Source organism: Geotrypetes seraphini, chromosome 13 (assembly GCF_902459505.1).
Source record: "Geotrypetes seraphini chromosome 13, aGeoSer1.1, whole genome shotgun sequence".
In the NCBI taxonomy this organism is placed as follows: Eukaryota; Metazoa; Chordata; class Amphibia; order Gymnophiona; family Dermophiidae; genus Geotrypetes; species Geotrypetes seraphini.
In genome coordinates this window covers 9,367,255-9,381,226 of record NC_047096.1, presented here as the reverse complement: position 1 = coordinate 9,381,226, position 13,972 = coordinate 9,367,255, and the positions used below count along the sequence as shown (strand labels likewise).

Genomic DNA, 13,972 nt, shown 5'->3' with positions numbered 1-13,972 from the left:
TCTTGGCTCCTTTCTATTTCTTGCTGAGACCTACTAGAAGGATTCAAGTTGAAAATGTAGATGGAGGTGTGGTGTAGGGATTAGCAAGCTGGAAAGGATGTTGCTGGCTCGTACTGCCGCTTGACTCTGAGCCATTAAACTAGCCCATTTCTCTTTGTGCCTCGTATTCCCTGGCTATACCAGGGCAGTATTAATTATAGTGCTATCTTTCCTTGCCCATTTTCAAGCTGTCTCAAATTGCTCGGGAGCATCTTATGTTTGCAGACAGCTGCCCACCTGGGTCTGGGCCACAGATTGTGAATTCTGTTGGGATCTAGTTTACAAAAAAAGCTGTGGTCGCATTTTCATACGTAACATAGCAAGATCAAAAAGCCATAAAGCTTTGCCGGAGATATACTCTTGAAATAAAAGGATTTTATACTATGCTGTTTAAGAATAATTTCAGTGGAGGCGTTAAGGAGAAGTCTGTGAATGTAAAACCAATAGCTAAAAATAATAACGATTGCTCAGGAGCAACTGACTAATAATTCATAACGCAGCGCAGGGCTCTTGGCCCTGAGGTATGGCTCAAATATGTTGCTAGTCTCAACAGTTCTATACTTTTCAGGTTGTGGATGTGTGGATTGACTATTTGCGCTTCTGCCCCAGTTATAATAGGCAACGGCGAATCTTTTATGTGCTGGGCTGATCGAAAAGGCACGAGACTGCCTCTGGTTTTCTTTCCAAGAAGTAGACGTGGCCATGCTGTGCCGGTTCTTGTGACGCTCCTACATCGATGTTTCGGAACCTTCGGTCGGACGGCCGTAGTCTTCGTTGTTGGGTCTTGTTGGGTTGAAGAACTTCTTACATTTTGCCAGGGCAGATGAGGAAGATGTGTCGGTGAGAGTACGCCAGAGGTGCGTGATTGAATTTTTAAGTTTCAAGGTTAATCACTTACTCAAATATCTAAGCAATGAACAAATGATATGATACATATGATACAATTTTATTTGGAACAATGATGAGAATAAAAAGTCAAATTTCACCAGAAAATAATAAGCTTTTATTAATTATGACAGGGGTTGCCATTCAACATATAACTAAAAATTGGAAAAATTACAACAACCTAAATTACACATTTTGGTGGAATACAATATGTCATATTTTTAAAATGGAAAGAACAATAGCAATACAAAAGGGGACATATAATAAATTTATAAAAATATGGGGGCCATTGACAAAATACTGTAATGAATAAATAATATGATGTTTTCTTCTTCTTTTCTTCTTTTAAGGATTTTTTTTTTTATGACACACATAAAGGGGGGGTAAGAAAAATTAATTTATACATAGTATCTATATAATAAAACCGTAAGCGGCGCATGCGCAGTCTTATCAGCGTGCTTCCGTGATCCGTATGTCCGTGGCCGCCAAGACTGCAGCATGCCCCGCTCTTTCTACGGCCCCACGCGGCACTTCACTACATTTTCGCCAGAGCGGTTTGCCAAGATAGGGGAAGCTGAACAGCTCACTCCCGCCTCTGCTCGACTTCCTGTTCACAACCCCCCCCCCCCCCCCAAACAACCGCATAGGAAAAACTCACTCCCTGCTCTCCTGCCACGGCGTTTGCTTCCTCTACTCGGCACGGCGCTTTACCCGGCAGACATTGAATAAAAGGTTACCTCCCCCTGCCGCTCTGAATACCTGACCGCCTAACTTTAAACCCGCGGCTGCAGCTGCTTTGAAGACCTGGCCTGGCCGCCTAACTTTAAAACCACGAGCTAAACAGGTATGTAGTTCTTCCTTTCACCTGAACTCGCCTGCTCCCAGTGGGCCAAGAGAGAGGGGGGAGTGGCTGCCGTGGTGATCTGGCCGACTCCCTGGTGACAGGAGCCGCGGCGGCACCTTTAAAGTGAAAAAATAACTGTGGCAAGGGAGCCGGCCAACTTGCAGTTCAAGTTGGAGCTTCAGTCTGGCCTGTTCCCTGCCGTATTGTATTTTTTAGTTGAAAGAAGCGGCGGTGGCTCCTCTCACGATCCCCGCCTGGGTCAGACTTCCGACGCAGGTGGGGATCATGAGAGGAGCCACCGCCGCGTCTTTCAAATAAAAAAATACAATATGGCAAGGCGGGCAGGGAGCAGGCCAGACCAAAGCTCCAACTTGAACTGCCAGTTGGCCGGCTCCCTTGCCACAGTTATTTTTTCACTTTAAAGGTGCCGCCGCGGCTCCTGTCACCAGGGAGTCGGCCAGATCACCACGGCAGCCACTCCCCCCTCTCTCTTGGCCCACTGGGAGCAGGCGAGTGAAGCCCGGTACTTCCGGGTAGCTAAGGGGCGGAGCGCGGCGCGTGCTCAGGGTCCGGGTGGAGAAGCCGGTGCTACAGCCGCTTGCACACATTAGCACTGGCTAACGCAACCCGGGTAAGGGAGGTCAAGTTTGGGAGGATCGCTCAGACTTGGGACTGGCGTTCACCTTCGCCCAGAGGTTTGTCGGCGGTGGGAGGGTCAGGAGCAGGCCAGATCGAGCAGAGCAACGGCACTAAAAGAAGGGGGAGGGGCCAAACGGAGCAGGCCAGATCGTGGTAAGAGAAGGGAAAGGGGGGTGGGGGAAAATGCTGCTACTGCTATACAGGGACTTGGAGGGGAAGGGAAATACCGCTGCTGCTTCTGCACAAGAAAGGGGGGGATAGGAGGGAAATGCTGTTGCTGCTGCATAGGTAAGTGGGATGGAAATGCTGCTGCACAGGAAAATGGGGGAAAATGACAGACAGACAGCGGGAGGGAGGGAGACAGAAAGAAAGAAAGAAAGACACAGGGGCAGGGAGAGGAACAGAAAGACAGACAGAGAAAGGGGGCCATGGAGAGAGAAAGAGAGTCAGCGGAAGGGAGACAGACAGACATGTATTCTAGCACCCGTTAATGTAACGGGCTTAATGACTAGTGTTATAATATATTATACAAAATGTAACGTATGAATAAAAGGTAATAAAAGGGTGAGGGGAGGGAAATGGGACAAAAATTGTTTAGATTATATTGTATTAGATATAAAAAAGTTATTGAATATTTATCAATTGTATTCTAATATGTTGTATACTTTTTATAAAAATTTGAAAATTAAAATATTATATTAAAGTAATGAAAGGGAGGGGGGAGGGTGAGGGGGAAAATCAAATTCAGATATATAATGTATTAGATATAAAAGTGATAATATGCATTTATCAATTGTAATTTATTATTATGTACACTTTATGAAAAATTAGAAAATAAAAAATAATGGAAAAAAAAAAAAAAAAAAAGCAATGAACAAATCATTCAATTTACAGATAATAGAGGGGTTATAAGATAAGAGGTCAATGCATCTACTCCTTCTTAAGTCAGGGGTCTACGTCCCATCGTAAATTTAGAGACCTCAGCCTGCAAAAAAAAAAAAAAAAAGAGTTAGGGCTCTTTTTAAGAAGCCGCGCTAGCGGGTTTAACGCGCATGATTTTTCATCAAGCGCTAACCGAAAAACTACCGCCTGCTCAAGAGGAGGCGGTAGTGGCTAGCGCGTCCTGGCGGTTTAGCGAGCGCTATTATGCACGTTAAACCGCCAACGTGCCTTCGTAAAAGGAGCCCTTAAAGTTCAAAATGCAGTCCATATCCCCTAACTTGCTGCTTCTCTGTTAAGACAATTGGATTGCCTCATACTCATATATCCAGATATTCTGCGGTGCCATATTATCACAATTGTTTAGTTTCAAGTTTAGGTTTCAAGTTTATTAATATTTTGATATACCGACCATCACATGTATCTGGTCGGTTTACAATAATAAAGAAATTTTTTTTTAAATTATTAAAATTATTAACAAAAATTATATCTAGAAAAGGGAGAAAATAAAAAAATCTAAATGAAAATAGGAGGGATGAGGTCAAAACAAGGACTTGATTATTACATTACATTACATTACATTAGTGATTTTTATTCCGCTTGTACCTTGCGGTTCAAAGCGGATTACATAAGAAGAAAGCTGGACATTTCCAGGAGGGTACATGACATTGGAGAAAACAGATTGAGGGTATAGACTTAATAACAGAATGGACATAGTAACTTTGGAAGATAAATCAGGTTACATTACAATTACATATCAATAGTCTTTTCCTTTTTTTGGTCGGTTGAGGGTACGGTGCCAGGGAGTGAGCAAAACCTGGTCGGTGTAAGTGGAAGAGGAGAGGGAGATTGGGTAGATTGGATATACTTTTTAAATAGCAGCGTTTTGATTTCTTTACGGAATGCTTTGTAGTCGGATGTTGAGGTTAACAATCTGGAGATGGAGGGTTCGAGTTTTGCTGCATGCGTTGCTAAGAGGTTATCAAAAAGCTTTTTACGATGAGTGCCGTTGAGTGGTGGGTATGAGAATGGTGTCAGTGTTCTTCTTATTCTGGCGATCATTTAGATAGGCAGGAGCAGTACCGTTGAATACTTTGAAGATTAGACAGTATAGTTTGAATTGAATTCTGGCTCTAATCGGTAGCCAATGTGAGTCTAGGTAGGCGTTGGTGATGTGGTCTTATTTTCCGAGGGAGTAGATTAGTCTGAGGGCTGTGTTCTGAACGGTCTGTAGTTTTTTGATCATGTTTGTAGGGCATGGTAGATATAGGATATTGCAGTAGTCCACAAGACCTAGTACCAGGGATTGAACAATGATCCTGTAGTGTTCTTTGTCGAAGAATTTCCTTATTTTTCTTAAGTTGCGCATTGTGAAGAATGCTTTTTGGGTAGTATTGTTGATTTGAGTCTGCATAGTGCAGCATCGGTCTATCAGCACTCCCAGGATTTTGAGGGAGGTTTGGATTGGGTATTTGATTGCTTTAATTTCCAGGTCTGTTATGGATGGGTTTTTGTCCGTTTCAAGCATTAAGAATTTGGTTTTGTCCGAGTTTAGTTTTAATTTGTGGTTTGTCATCCATTTTTCTATGAAGGGTTATGAAGGGTTTGAGACAAAAGGGAAGGGAAAGTTTTTAAAGGGAAGGGAAAGTTTTTAAAATTACATTGTATAAATGAAAATAAAATGAGGGAAGGGGGGAGGGTAAAACAAGAGGAAAGAATGGGGTGTCACTTCCTAGAAGCGTTTTTATTTTCCCGTTTTTGTTTGGGGACTCGATTGGAGCTTTGATAAGCGTCTTTAAAGAGGAACGTCTTAAAGACTGTTTTTAAACTTGTTTAGGGAATTTTCAGAACGAAGGTTCGATGGCATTGCATTCCAAATGGAGGGCGTGACAACAGAGAAAATCATTGCTGTTGCTGCCAGTCTCTTTACATTAGAGAATGGCACGGGACACATTTTTCCCTGTCCCTCGCAGGAACTCAGTTTCCCCGTCCATTGCTCCAGGTACCATACCTAGAATATTATGAATTGATTGTGAACTGCTCAGATGGCTGCGCCCAGAGGCAGCTCAAAGCAATCTGCTGCCTGAGGCAAGGGATGAACTGACTCCTCCCCTCCCTCCCACAAGCATCCAAAATAGGGCTGCCCAACTATTAGGCAAGACTGACCAGCTGCCTATGGCAGCAGCTTCTTAGAGGGTAGCAGCTTCAGTAACAAAGTAAATGACAGCAGAGCCTCACGCACCACGCCTTTTAGGCTCAGGCCACGCGTGTTTAAAGCAAAAAATTAGATCCTGCCAGCCAAACTCAAAGAGCCGCTGTTGAGGAGAGTGCGGTGCAATGGTTAGAGCTGAGGTTGTGGGTTCAAATCCCACACTGCTCCTTGTGACCCTGGGCAAGTCACTTAATCCTCCATAGCCCCAGGTACATTAGACAGATTGTGAGCCCTCTGGGACAGATAGGGAAAATGCTTGACTACCTGTATGTAAACTGCTTTGAATGTGGTTGTGTAACTTAAAAAAGGCAGTATACAAATCCCTTATCCCTTGAGGGAGCAGCATCTTGCTGCTGGCCCCCCTGCTGTTCCCTTTCCTGGCATCTAATGTTTTCACCCTTCCATCCAACAATCAACATTTTTTCCATACACACCCTCCCCCCCCCTCGTTGATGGCGATTCCCTGCGACTTCTCTCCACTGCAGCCCGCCCTCTCTGACAACTTCTTGTTTCCGCTGGGGTGGGCCGCAGTGGAGAGAAGGCGCAGGGAATCGCCACTGACGCCCAGCGACTTTTACAGAAAACTAAAGGTGGATGCAATGGTGGAGGGTGAAGGGGGTGGGAGGGTGGGGGCAGAACGGGAAAAATGCTGATTGTGGGGAGAAGGGTGAAAGCATTAGATGTGGGAAAGGGAGCGGCTGAGAGGGCCGGAAGCAAGATGCTGCTCCTTCAACTCTTCAAGAGTGCCACCCGAGGCCGCCGCCTCAGTTGGCCTCATTACAGGCTGTACCAATGGGTGGTATATCTAATACAAAACAAATAAACTTGGATTTATTTATTTAAAAAATTTATATACCGCATACAACTATGCCGTTTCCATATCACATACATAAAATCTTGTTTCCCTGTGATTATCACGTATAACATAAACATGTCTAAGCAACATCATTAATCGTCCCTGTTATAAACAGGGATAGAGCACAAATTCATAGAAACATAGAAATAGACGGCAGATAAGGGCCACGGCCCATCCAGTCTGCCCACTCCAATGACCCTCCCCTACCTTTCTCTGTGAATAGATCCCACGTGTCTATCCCATTTGGCCTTAAAATCAGGCACGCTGGTGGCTTCAATCACCTGAAGTGGAAGACTATTCCAGCGATCAACCACCCTTTCAGTGAAAAAGAATTTCCTGGTGTCCCCGTGCAGTTTCCCGCCCCTGATTTTCCACGGATGCCCCCTTGTTGCCGCGGGACCCTTGAAAAAGAAGATATCTTCTTCCACCTTGATGCGGCCCGTGAGATACTTGAATGTCTCGATCATGTCACCCCTCTCTTTGCGTTCCTCGAGTGAGTAAAGCTGCAACTTATCCAGCCCTTCCTCGTACGGGAGATCCTTGAGATCATCTGGGTGGCCATTCAATCAATTCAGAAATATAAGCAAGCTTTAAATCGTACATTGCTGTCAAAAAATATTCTAAAAGGCGATTATCAACTGAAATTTCCCTTAGCATAAGAAGGCATTGGCAAATAATTGGGTTTTCAGCATTTTCTTAAAATTCATCCTCCCCATACAAAACCGCAGGATACCAGGCAAAGCATTCTATAGTTCTACGCCAGCCACAGATATCATTATTGCTCAGATCCTAGCATGCATAGTCGACATTCTACCCTCCAAACTTAATTTCATCCCATTTACGTCTGTAAGCGCTCTTCTCGGTTTATAGATCTCAAAGAATTCTTGTAAGATCTTTGGGGAAGCAGGATACAATATGTCTGATGTATAATCACAACAATCTTAAACTGTATATTCTAGAGAAGAGGTGGGCTAGAGGAGATAAGATAAAAGCCTTTTAATTACTTACAAATTCCCAGGTGGTAGGTCTAATAAAAAATTCTGGAACCAAGAGTCATAGGATAAGAATTTTTTTTTTCCCATACAAAAAGTTGGTGGATGCATGGAAGAGCCTCCAGTTGCAGTGAAGGAGACAAGGATGGTATCTGAATTCAAGGAAGTGCGGGACAAGCGAAGAGGATCTCTGAGGGGAAAGGAAGGGGTTTCAGAGCTTGTATGGTCATGACCTGCTTTGTTTCTTTATTTCTACATACATCTTTCTTCCTGTTTGACCCCCAACCAAAAGATGCTGTATTTACTCAGTCCTGGAGGGCCACAACTGGGTCAGGTTTTCAAAAGGTTGCTAATAAATATGCAAGAGATATTTTCATACAATAGAACTCTTCCATTTGCAGCCCTTGAGGGCTGGATTCTGTAATATCGCTGGTAAAAATCCGACAGGTTGCTGTAAGCGGCCGTAAATCTAACAATTAAAAAAAACAAAAACAAAAAAAAAAACCCATGAGTCATTCTTGAAGAACCATCCATGCAAAAGAGGTCCGCGGAGGATCGCCAAATTTACATGAGATGAGTTGCTGGTGCTAGCGATCGTCACGTGCGCAGAATAGCCCACGGAAAGATGCATGGGTGGAGAGGAGGGGGCGGAGAACTACCAGCAAACGCTATATCATGGTGTCAATCATAGGTGGGGGGAGGTGCAATCATCTGCTTTCAACAAGTGCATATAAGACACGCCTCTAATACACGCGCTCGAGATGCGTGCTTTTGAAATTTTTTTCCCCCATCATTATATTGCTATAATTTGTGTGAATATTGTGGGTTTTTAAAATTTTTTATCATGAGCCAGAAACGTGTCTGAGATGTGTTTGTCACAGTACCAGCACACCCGGACCAGCTGGTAATTTATGTCCGTTAAAAGCCAGTGCTTTGCTTGGAGAATCATCTGGCCATGATAGAGAATCATCCGGAGTGCTCGTTTTAAATATTAATAAACCTAGATCAGAGATGGTTATCATGCCACTGTACCAGGCCATAGTATGCCCTCACCTGGAATACTGCATCCAGTACTGGTCGCTGTACATGAAGAAGGACACAGTACTACTCGAAAGGGTCCAGAGAAGAGTGACTAAAATGGTAAAGGGGCTGGAGGAGTTGCAATGCAGCGAGAGATTAGAGAAACTGGGCCTCTTCTCCCTTGAAAAGAGGGGACATGATTGAAACATTTAAGATACTGAAGGGAATAGACTTAGTAGATAAGAAAAGACTGTTCACTCTCTCCAAGGTAGGGAGAACGAGAGGGCACTTTCTAATGTTAAAAGCGGATAGATTCCGTACAAATGTAAGGAATTTCTTCTTCACCCAGAACACTCTTCCGGAGGCTGTTATAGGGGGAAACACCTTCCAAGGATTCAAGACAAAGTTAGACAAGTTCCTGCTGAACCGGAACGTACACAGATAGGGCTGGTCTCAGTTAGGGCACTGGTCTATGACCTAGGGGCCGCCGCGAGAGCAGACTGCTGGGCACGATGGACCACTGGTCTGACCCAACAGTGGCAATTCTTATGTTCTTTTACTACCATTTTAATAGTAATGACCTCGTTGTACTACATTTGCATGGCAGAGTCGGAGGCTGCTAGGAAGCTCGGAAAAGACCACGGTGAGCCGTTGTGATAATCGGGCGGTAAAATACTGACACGTTAAACTGGCTGGAGCCGGTTTAGCGACCATCATGAAAGGCGCTGTAAGTTTTGAGAATCCGACCCTGAGGTTGAAGCCCACTGCTTTAATTTTTAAAAAATAAAATGTTGTATGCTGAATGTGCTGACTTGGTTTGTCCAGCAGAGGGCAGCAGCTCATCTGCACAGCTGCCTTGTTCTTGCACATTCTACTTTGCTTCTATGACCAGTGAATAATGTAGGATTTTTGCAGCTGAATAGCCATGCAGTGGCATTGTGAGGGTGAGCAGTGCCCGGGGCGGTGGTGCCCTCCCTGCTGTGCGCGCCTCTTTTTAACTTCTCTGGCATGAGCGGCATGCCCACATCGATGTCGACACGCCCTTTGACATCACTTCCTGGGCACGAGTCCCAGAAGTGATGTCAGAGAGAGGGCCGACGCGGGCAGCAACCTGACGCGGGGGAAAGCAAGGGGGAAGCGTGCGCGGCAAGGAGAAGAGTGGGGGGTGGAGAGTAGGAGGACCGCCCCCCTGCTCCCTCACCCATTGCGCCACTATGGCCATAGATAACTTTCTAGGTTTCCAGCAACTTGTAATGCTGAAATGGAAGGGGGGGGGGGGGGGACAAGCTTTTGTAGATTTTTTTTTTTTTTTTTTTTCCTTTTGCTGCTTTATGTTTTCAGTTTTATACTCCGGAGATACCATAAATTATTCACCACTAGCCAAGGTTTTTCCCTTATTTCATCTCCCTCGTCGCCTCTGCTTGGTCATTGCAGTGACTGTCCTTGAGCAGGGTCCACAAGCTGCCGCCTTTTTTTTAGAATGAGGCGAATATGTATGTACACTGTTTTAACTGTTAGCTATCGCTCTTGAGCCACCGCTGAAATTCTGCCCCCCTCCCCTCCCCCAACCAGGGCTGTGAGCATTGCCTTTGGCATCATCCTGTCAGTCTGGGCAGTGCAACCTGTGACCTGAGAACAGTGCGCCCCACACACCACTGGACCACCAGGCCGCACCAGTATATTTGGAAGATGAATTGGAAAACTTGGAGCAAAATAAACGGTGTCGGTGGTTTAGGAAACGATGCTGTTGGATGAATCCATTTTCAGAGTACGTGCTAAGCCAAGAACAGGCCAACAGGCAAATTTGAACCCTGAATGTGAGAAAGGTGTGCTGTAGGTTACGTCAGCTAACACAGCTCCTTCAAAGGGAGGAATGGTAAAGAGAAGATGACTGATATAGGTCTAAATAAGACCGCAATAAGTTTTGGTATGTTGGTGGATAAAGAGCTCCAGTGACCTCTGCTATTCTGATTTCCACTATAATGTACTGCCCTGCAGAACTCGACCAATCAGATCGCTGCCGTAAAGTGATGCTAAAAAAGGAGCTTTAGAAAAGGGAAATGTATACTTTGGTTAATATAAGATTTATTTACTGGCTTTGCACCGGTAGGATATCACTTTGTGAAAATAAAAAGATAAAAATTAAAGAGACTGGAATAGGACCAGAAGAGAAAAGAGAGAGGCAAGGTGGTCTGTCTTTAAATGGGCGTTAGCCCAGCCACCCTTAAATACTTTTGGACTCTTCTTTTTCTGTTTTCATAAGGGATCGTTCAGTGTAACTGAGATTACCTCTGATGGTCAATAGATGGAGCTCTAATTATGTAATTATTTCCTCTCACACTGTAAAACGCAAAACTTCAAGGTACTTCTGTTCTTTTGAGTGTTTCCACCCTGAAGTGTCTAGTCCTTAAAAGGGAGAAGCTCCAGCTTCAGCCATATGAGGCCAAGGTACTGAACTAGCCCTGAATTGTTTTTAATCATTTGAATATTAGGTAATTTCGCTGATAATGCTGTTTTTTTTAATGCTGACTTTAAACCGAAAGGTACTGTGATTCATAAATAAAATTTTATGTTATGTTTTTTATGTTTCTCTCTACGAAGTGATCATGCATATTTTACCCATATTGACTCTCCTCCTTGTTCTATTGGAGGTCGACAATATGCGTCACAAACACCACGTTTACATATATATTGGTACAAATGCATGGAGCTGAACTACAGATGCACAAAACTCAGATCGTGTACCGATGGTCACTAGACCAGTTTGACTGGTGTAGCGACCAATGGAATTTGCCGACCTGATGCTGAAAACAGCTCGTGGTCGCTCCAGATCCTGGAGAACTGCCAGAGCTGCCGCCGCCGCCGCCACGCACTCCTGCGAAAGCAAATCTGGTGCAACCACAAGCACTGTCTGCATAAACTGCCGGCACCCCCTAGGGGAAGCAAGAGAAAAAACCCTGGACCATAGTCACAGGGGTCCCTGTGCCCGGCAGAGAGGCCAGCGGAAGGGAGACAGGCAGAGACTGTTGGGGGTTTTTTCCCCAATTGTGCCTGATAAAGCATATCGACAAAATCTGGGGAAAACCCATCCTCCACAGCGGGAGCTGACCCCTGCGCTCCACTTGGGGACTGTTTGGAGGATTTACCAGGTTTATCCCCCGAGACGTACTTGCATTTCGCTGTAGCGTTGCCTGCGCACTCCCCAGGGCCCCCTCCCCCATCAATACCATTTTTATGGGAGTTGGGACAGAAGGTGCTAGAAGACCCTCCATTGCGCCTACCCTGTCCCACTTGGAATCTTACTCTGGTTCTCCGCTCTATGGCTCGTCCGCCATATAAGCCTTTGGAGCAGGCGTCTTTTACAGATCGTACGATCAAGGCAGTCTTCCTGGTGGCTATTACCTCAGCCTCTAGAGTTTTGAAGCTTCAGGCTCTCTCCTGCCAGGATCCTTTTATGGCGGATTTCGTTTTTGTTTTATGGGTAAGGGAGGGCTAGAAACGAAACTATACATGGTGAGATTTATGAATCTGTCCCCGTACGCCTCATGACATAGACCACCGACCATTTTAGTAGCCATCCTCTGGACTGACTCCATCCTGTTTATGTCTTTTTGAAGGTACGGCCTCCAGAATTGTACACAGTATTCTAAATGAGGTCAGGATAATAACCCATTGTGTATGTGTAAGGCAATTAATAAATCCCAATAAATAAATGATGAAGCACATAGACTGATAACTGGGAATTGTGTGTGATAATGTCCAGCAAGCCATGCTGATCCTAATTAAAAACTGTAGCGGAAACTGTGTGGAAAAGGGCATAACTGTGCTTATTCATCTTTCTAAATGTTTGTGTGTGTTTGGTGAAAAGAAGGGAGAGAGGCCTGCTGACCTGCTCAGTCAGCCCAGCCCATTTGCTCCTGTGGATGCTACGTGGGATGATGCCTTTGTCTTTCAAGCATTTCTGATCTACAGCTCCCCCGTTCTTACTGATCCTCTATTCCATTGTCTTCTAATAATAATGTCATGCTAAATGGTTGCATTTTAAAATAGCAGCCTGAGACAGAGCTCTTTTGTTTCTGTTCCCCAGCAACCCCTTCCACCGTAGATGTGCCCCTGTCACTGTCGCTTCTCAGGATCTCCCTTGAGGAAAGTCTTCACAAAGTTCAAATTTACTGTTAAGTTCAACATTTTATTGTAAAATGTGTTTGTTTGTTTTTTTCTGGGCAAGGCTGGTCTGACTAGGTGTCCGCCTAGAGTGGTACAATTTGAGGAGTGGCACTAAAGCATCCATAAGCTTGTCTTGAGAAGCCCCACTGTGACTGGCACAGGGCCGTGAGCAAATGCATGTGCTCAGGGTTTGCTGGGTCCTGCTTCTCCCAGATTTCTTCTGTTGCAGGGGATGGAATCTGATAGGTGCTGAGCATGGCTGCGAGTCTTCATTTGCAACAACTGAGGAATATTTTCCTGCATTTTATGCACTCGTTGCATCGACGGTCCTCAGCTGGGAGCTATACCCCAGGACTTCTGAAACTTTGCAGTCAATGCCTTGATTCCAACCACTAGGGCAGGGGTAGGGAACTCCGGTTCACGAGAGCCGTATTCCAGTTGGGTTTTCAGGATTTCTCCAATGAATATGCATTGAAAGCAGTGCATGCAAATAGATCTCATGCATATTCATTGGGGAAATCCTGAAAACACGACTGGAATACGGCTCTCGAGGACCGGAGTTCCCTATCCCTGCATTAGGGTCACCAGTCTACTCACACTGCGTGTGCACAATATCCAGCCCTGGCTGACCCAGGGAATGGAGTGAGCATTGGCGCCATCTACTGGGTAGGTTTGGTTTTACCTTGTTGTTGTTTTTACCTTAGATCATCTCTGCTGTATTCATTTTGCATGGTTTTACCTTGGATCATTTTAGCTGTATTCATTTTGTATGTTGTTTTATTCATTTATACAATATTATTATTTTAAGGTATTTATATTTCATATTTTTATTCTCTTATTGTGTATTGTGTATTCTCTCCTCTCCCATGGTTTGGCAGCTCTCTCTCCTTCCCTCCCTCTTCCCGAGGTCTACCATATCTCTCCTTATTCTTTATCTTGCCACCTATGGTTAGGCAGTTTCTGCAATTATCCCCTAAGAGTTTCTCAAGAATTAAATAAAGCTCAGAATAAAAGCAGGTCACCTTAAATGTTTTATTTTAACATCTGCAGAATACACGGTGTAACATAGTGTCTTAGTGCAAGTTTAGAGAGGAATGATTTTTTTCTTTTTTTAATAGGAAGTCAGAGCAGAGCTAAGGAATATAATTTACTTGCCATCTCTTTTCAAGCCTATGTCTTATTTCTTTTTATATGTTAACTCTCTCTCCCCCCCTCCCTTCCTTTTGTTTTACTATGTTGCTGACGTCCAAATTCTGGACCCTTTCTGCCTGATAGCTTTATCTGCCAAGGCTGGAAAAAAGGAATAATAGTTTTTCCTTCTTTAGTTTTTGATAGGATAGAGTCTGGGTTTTGTCCACTGAGCATGATGTTAATGCACA

At 44.5% G+C, this 13,972-nt stretch overlaps 1 protein-coding gene across 7 annotated transcripts in view; it reads left to right on the top strand.

The window, feature by feature from the left end:
* Nucleotides 1–13,972, top strand: part of SYT6 (synaptotagmin 6) — a 262,997-nt gene that overhangs the window by 2,124 nt on the left and 246,901 nt on the right. For 3 of the 7 annotated variants that reach the window (XM_033918909.1, XM_033918905.1, XM_033918902.1), the window contains exon 1: nt 1,564–1,768. The exons of 3 other annotated variants lie outside the window; for them this stretch is intronic. The gene's annotated coding sequence lies outside the window, so the exon portion shown is untranslated. Of the gene's footprint in view, nt 1–746; nt 897–1,563; nt 1,769–13,972 lie in introns of those variants that run through there. One more of the 7 variants, XM_033918910.1, reaches the window with a different exon arrangement.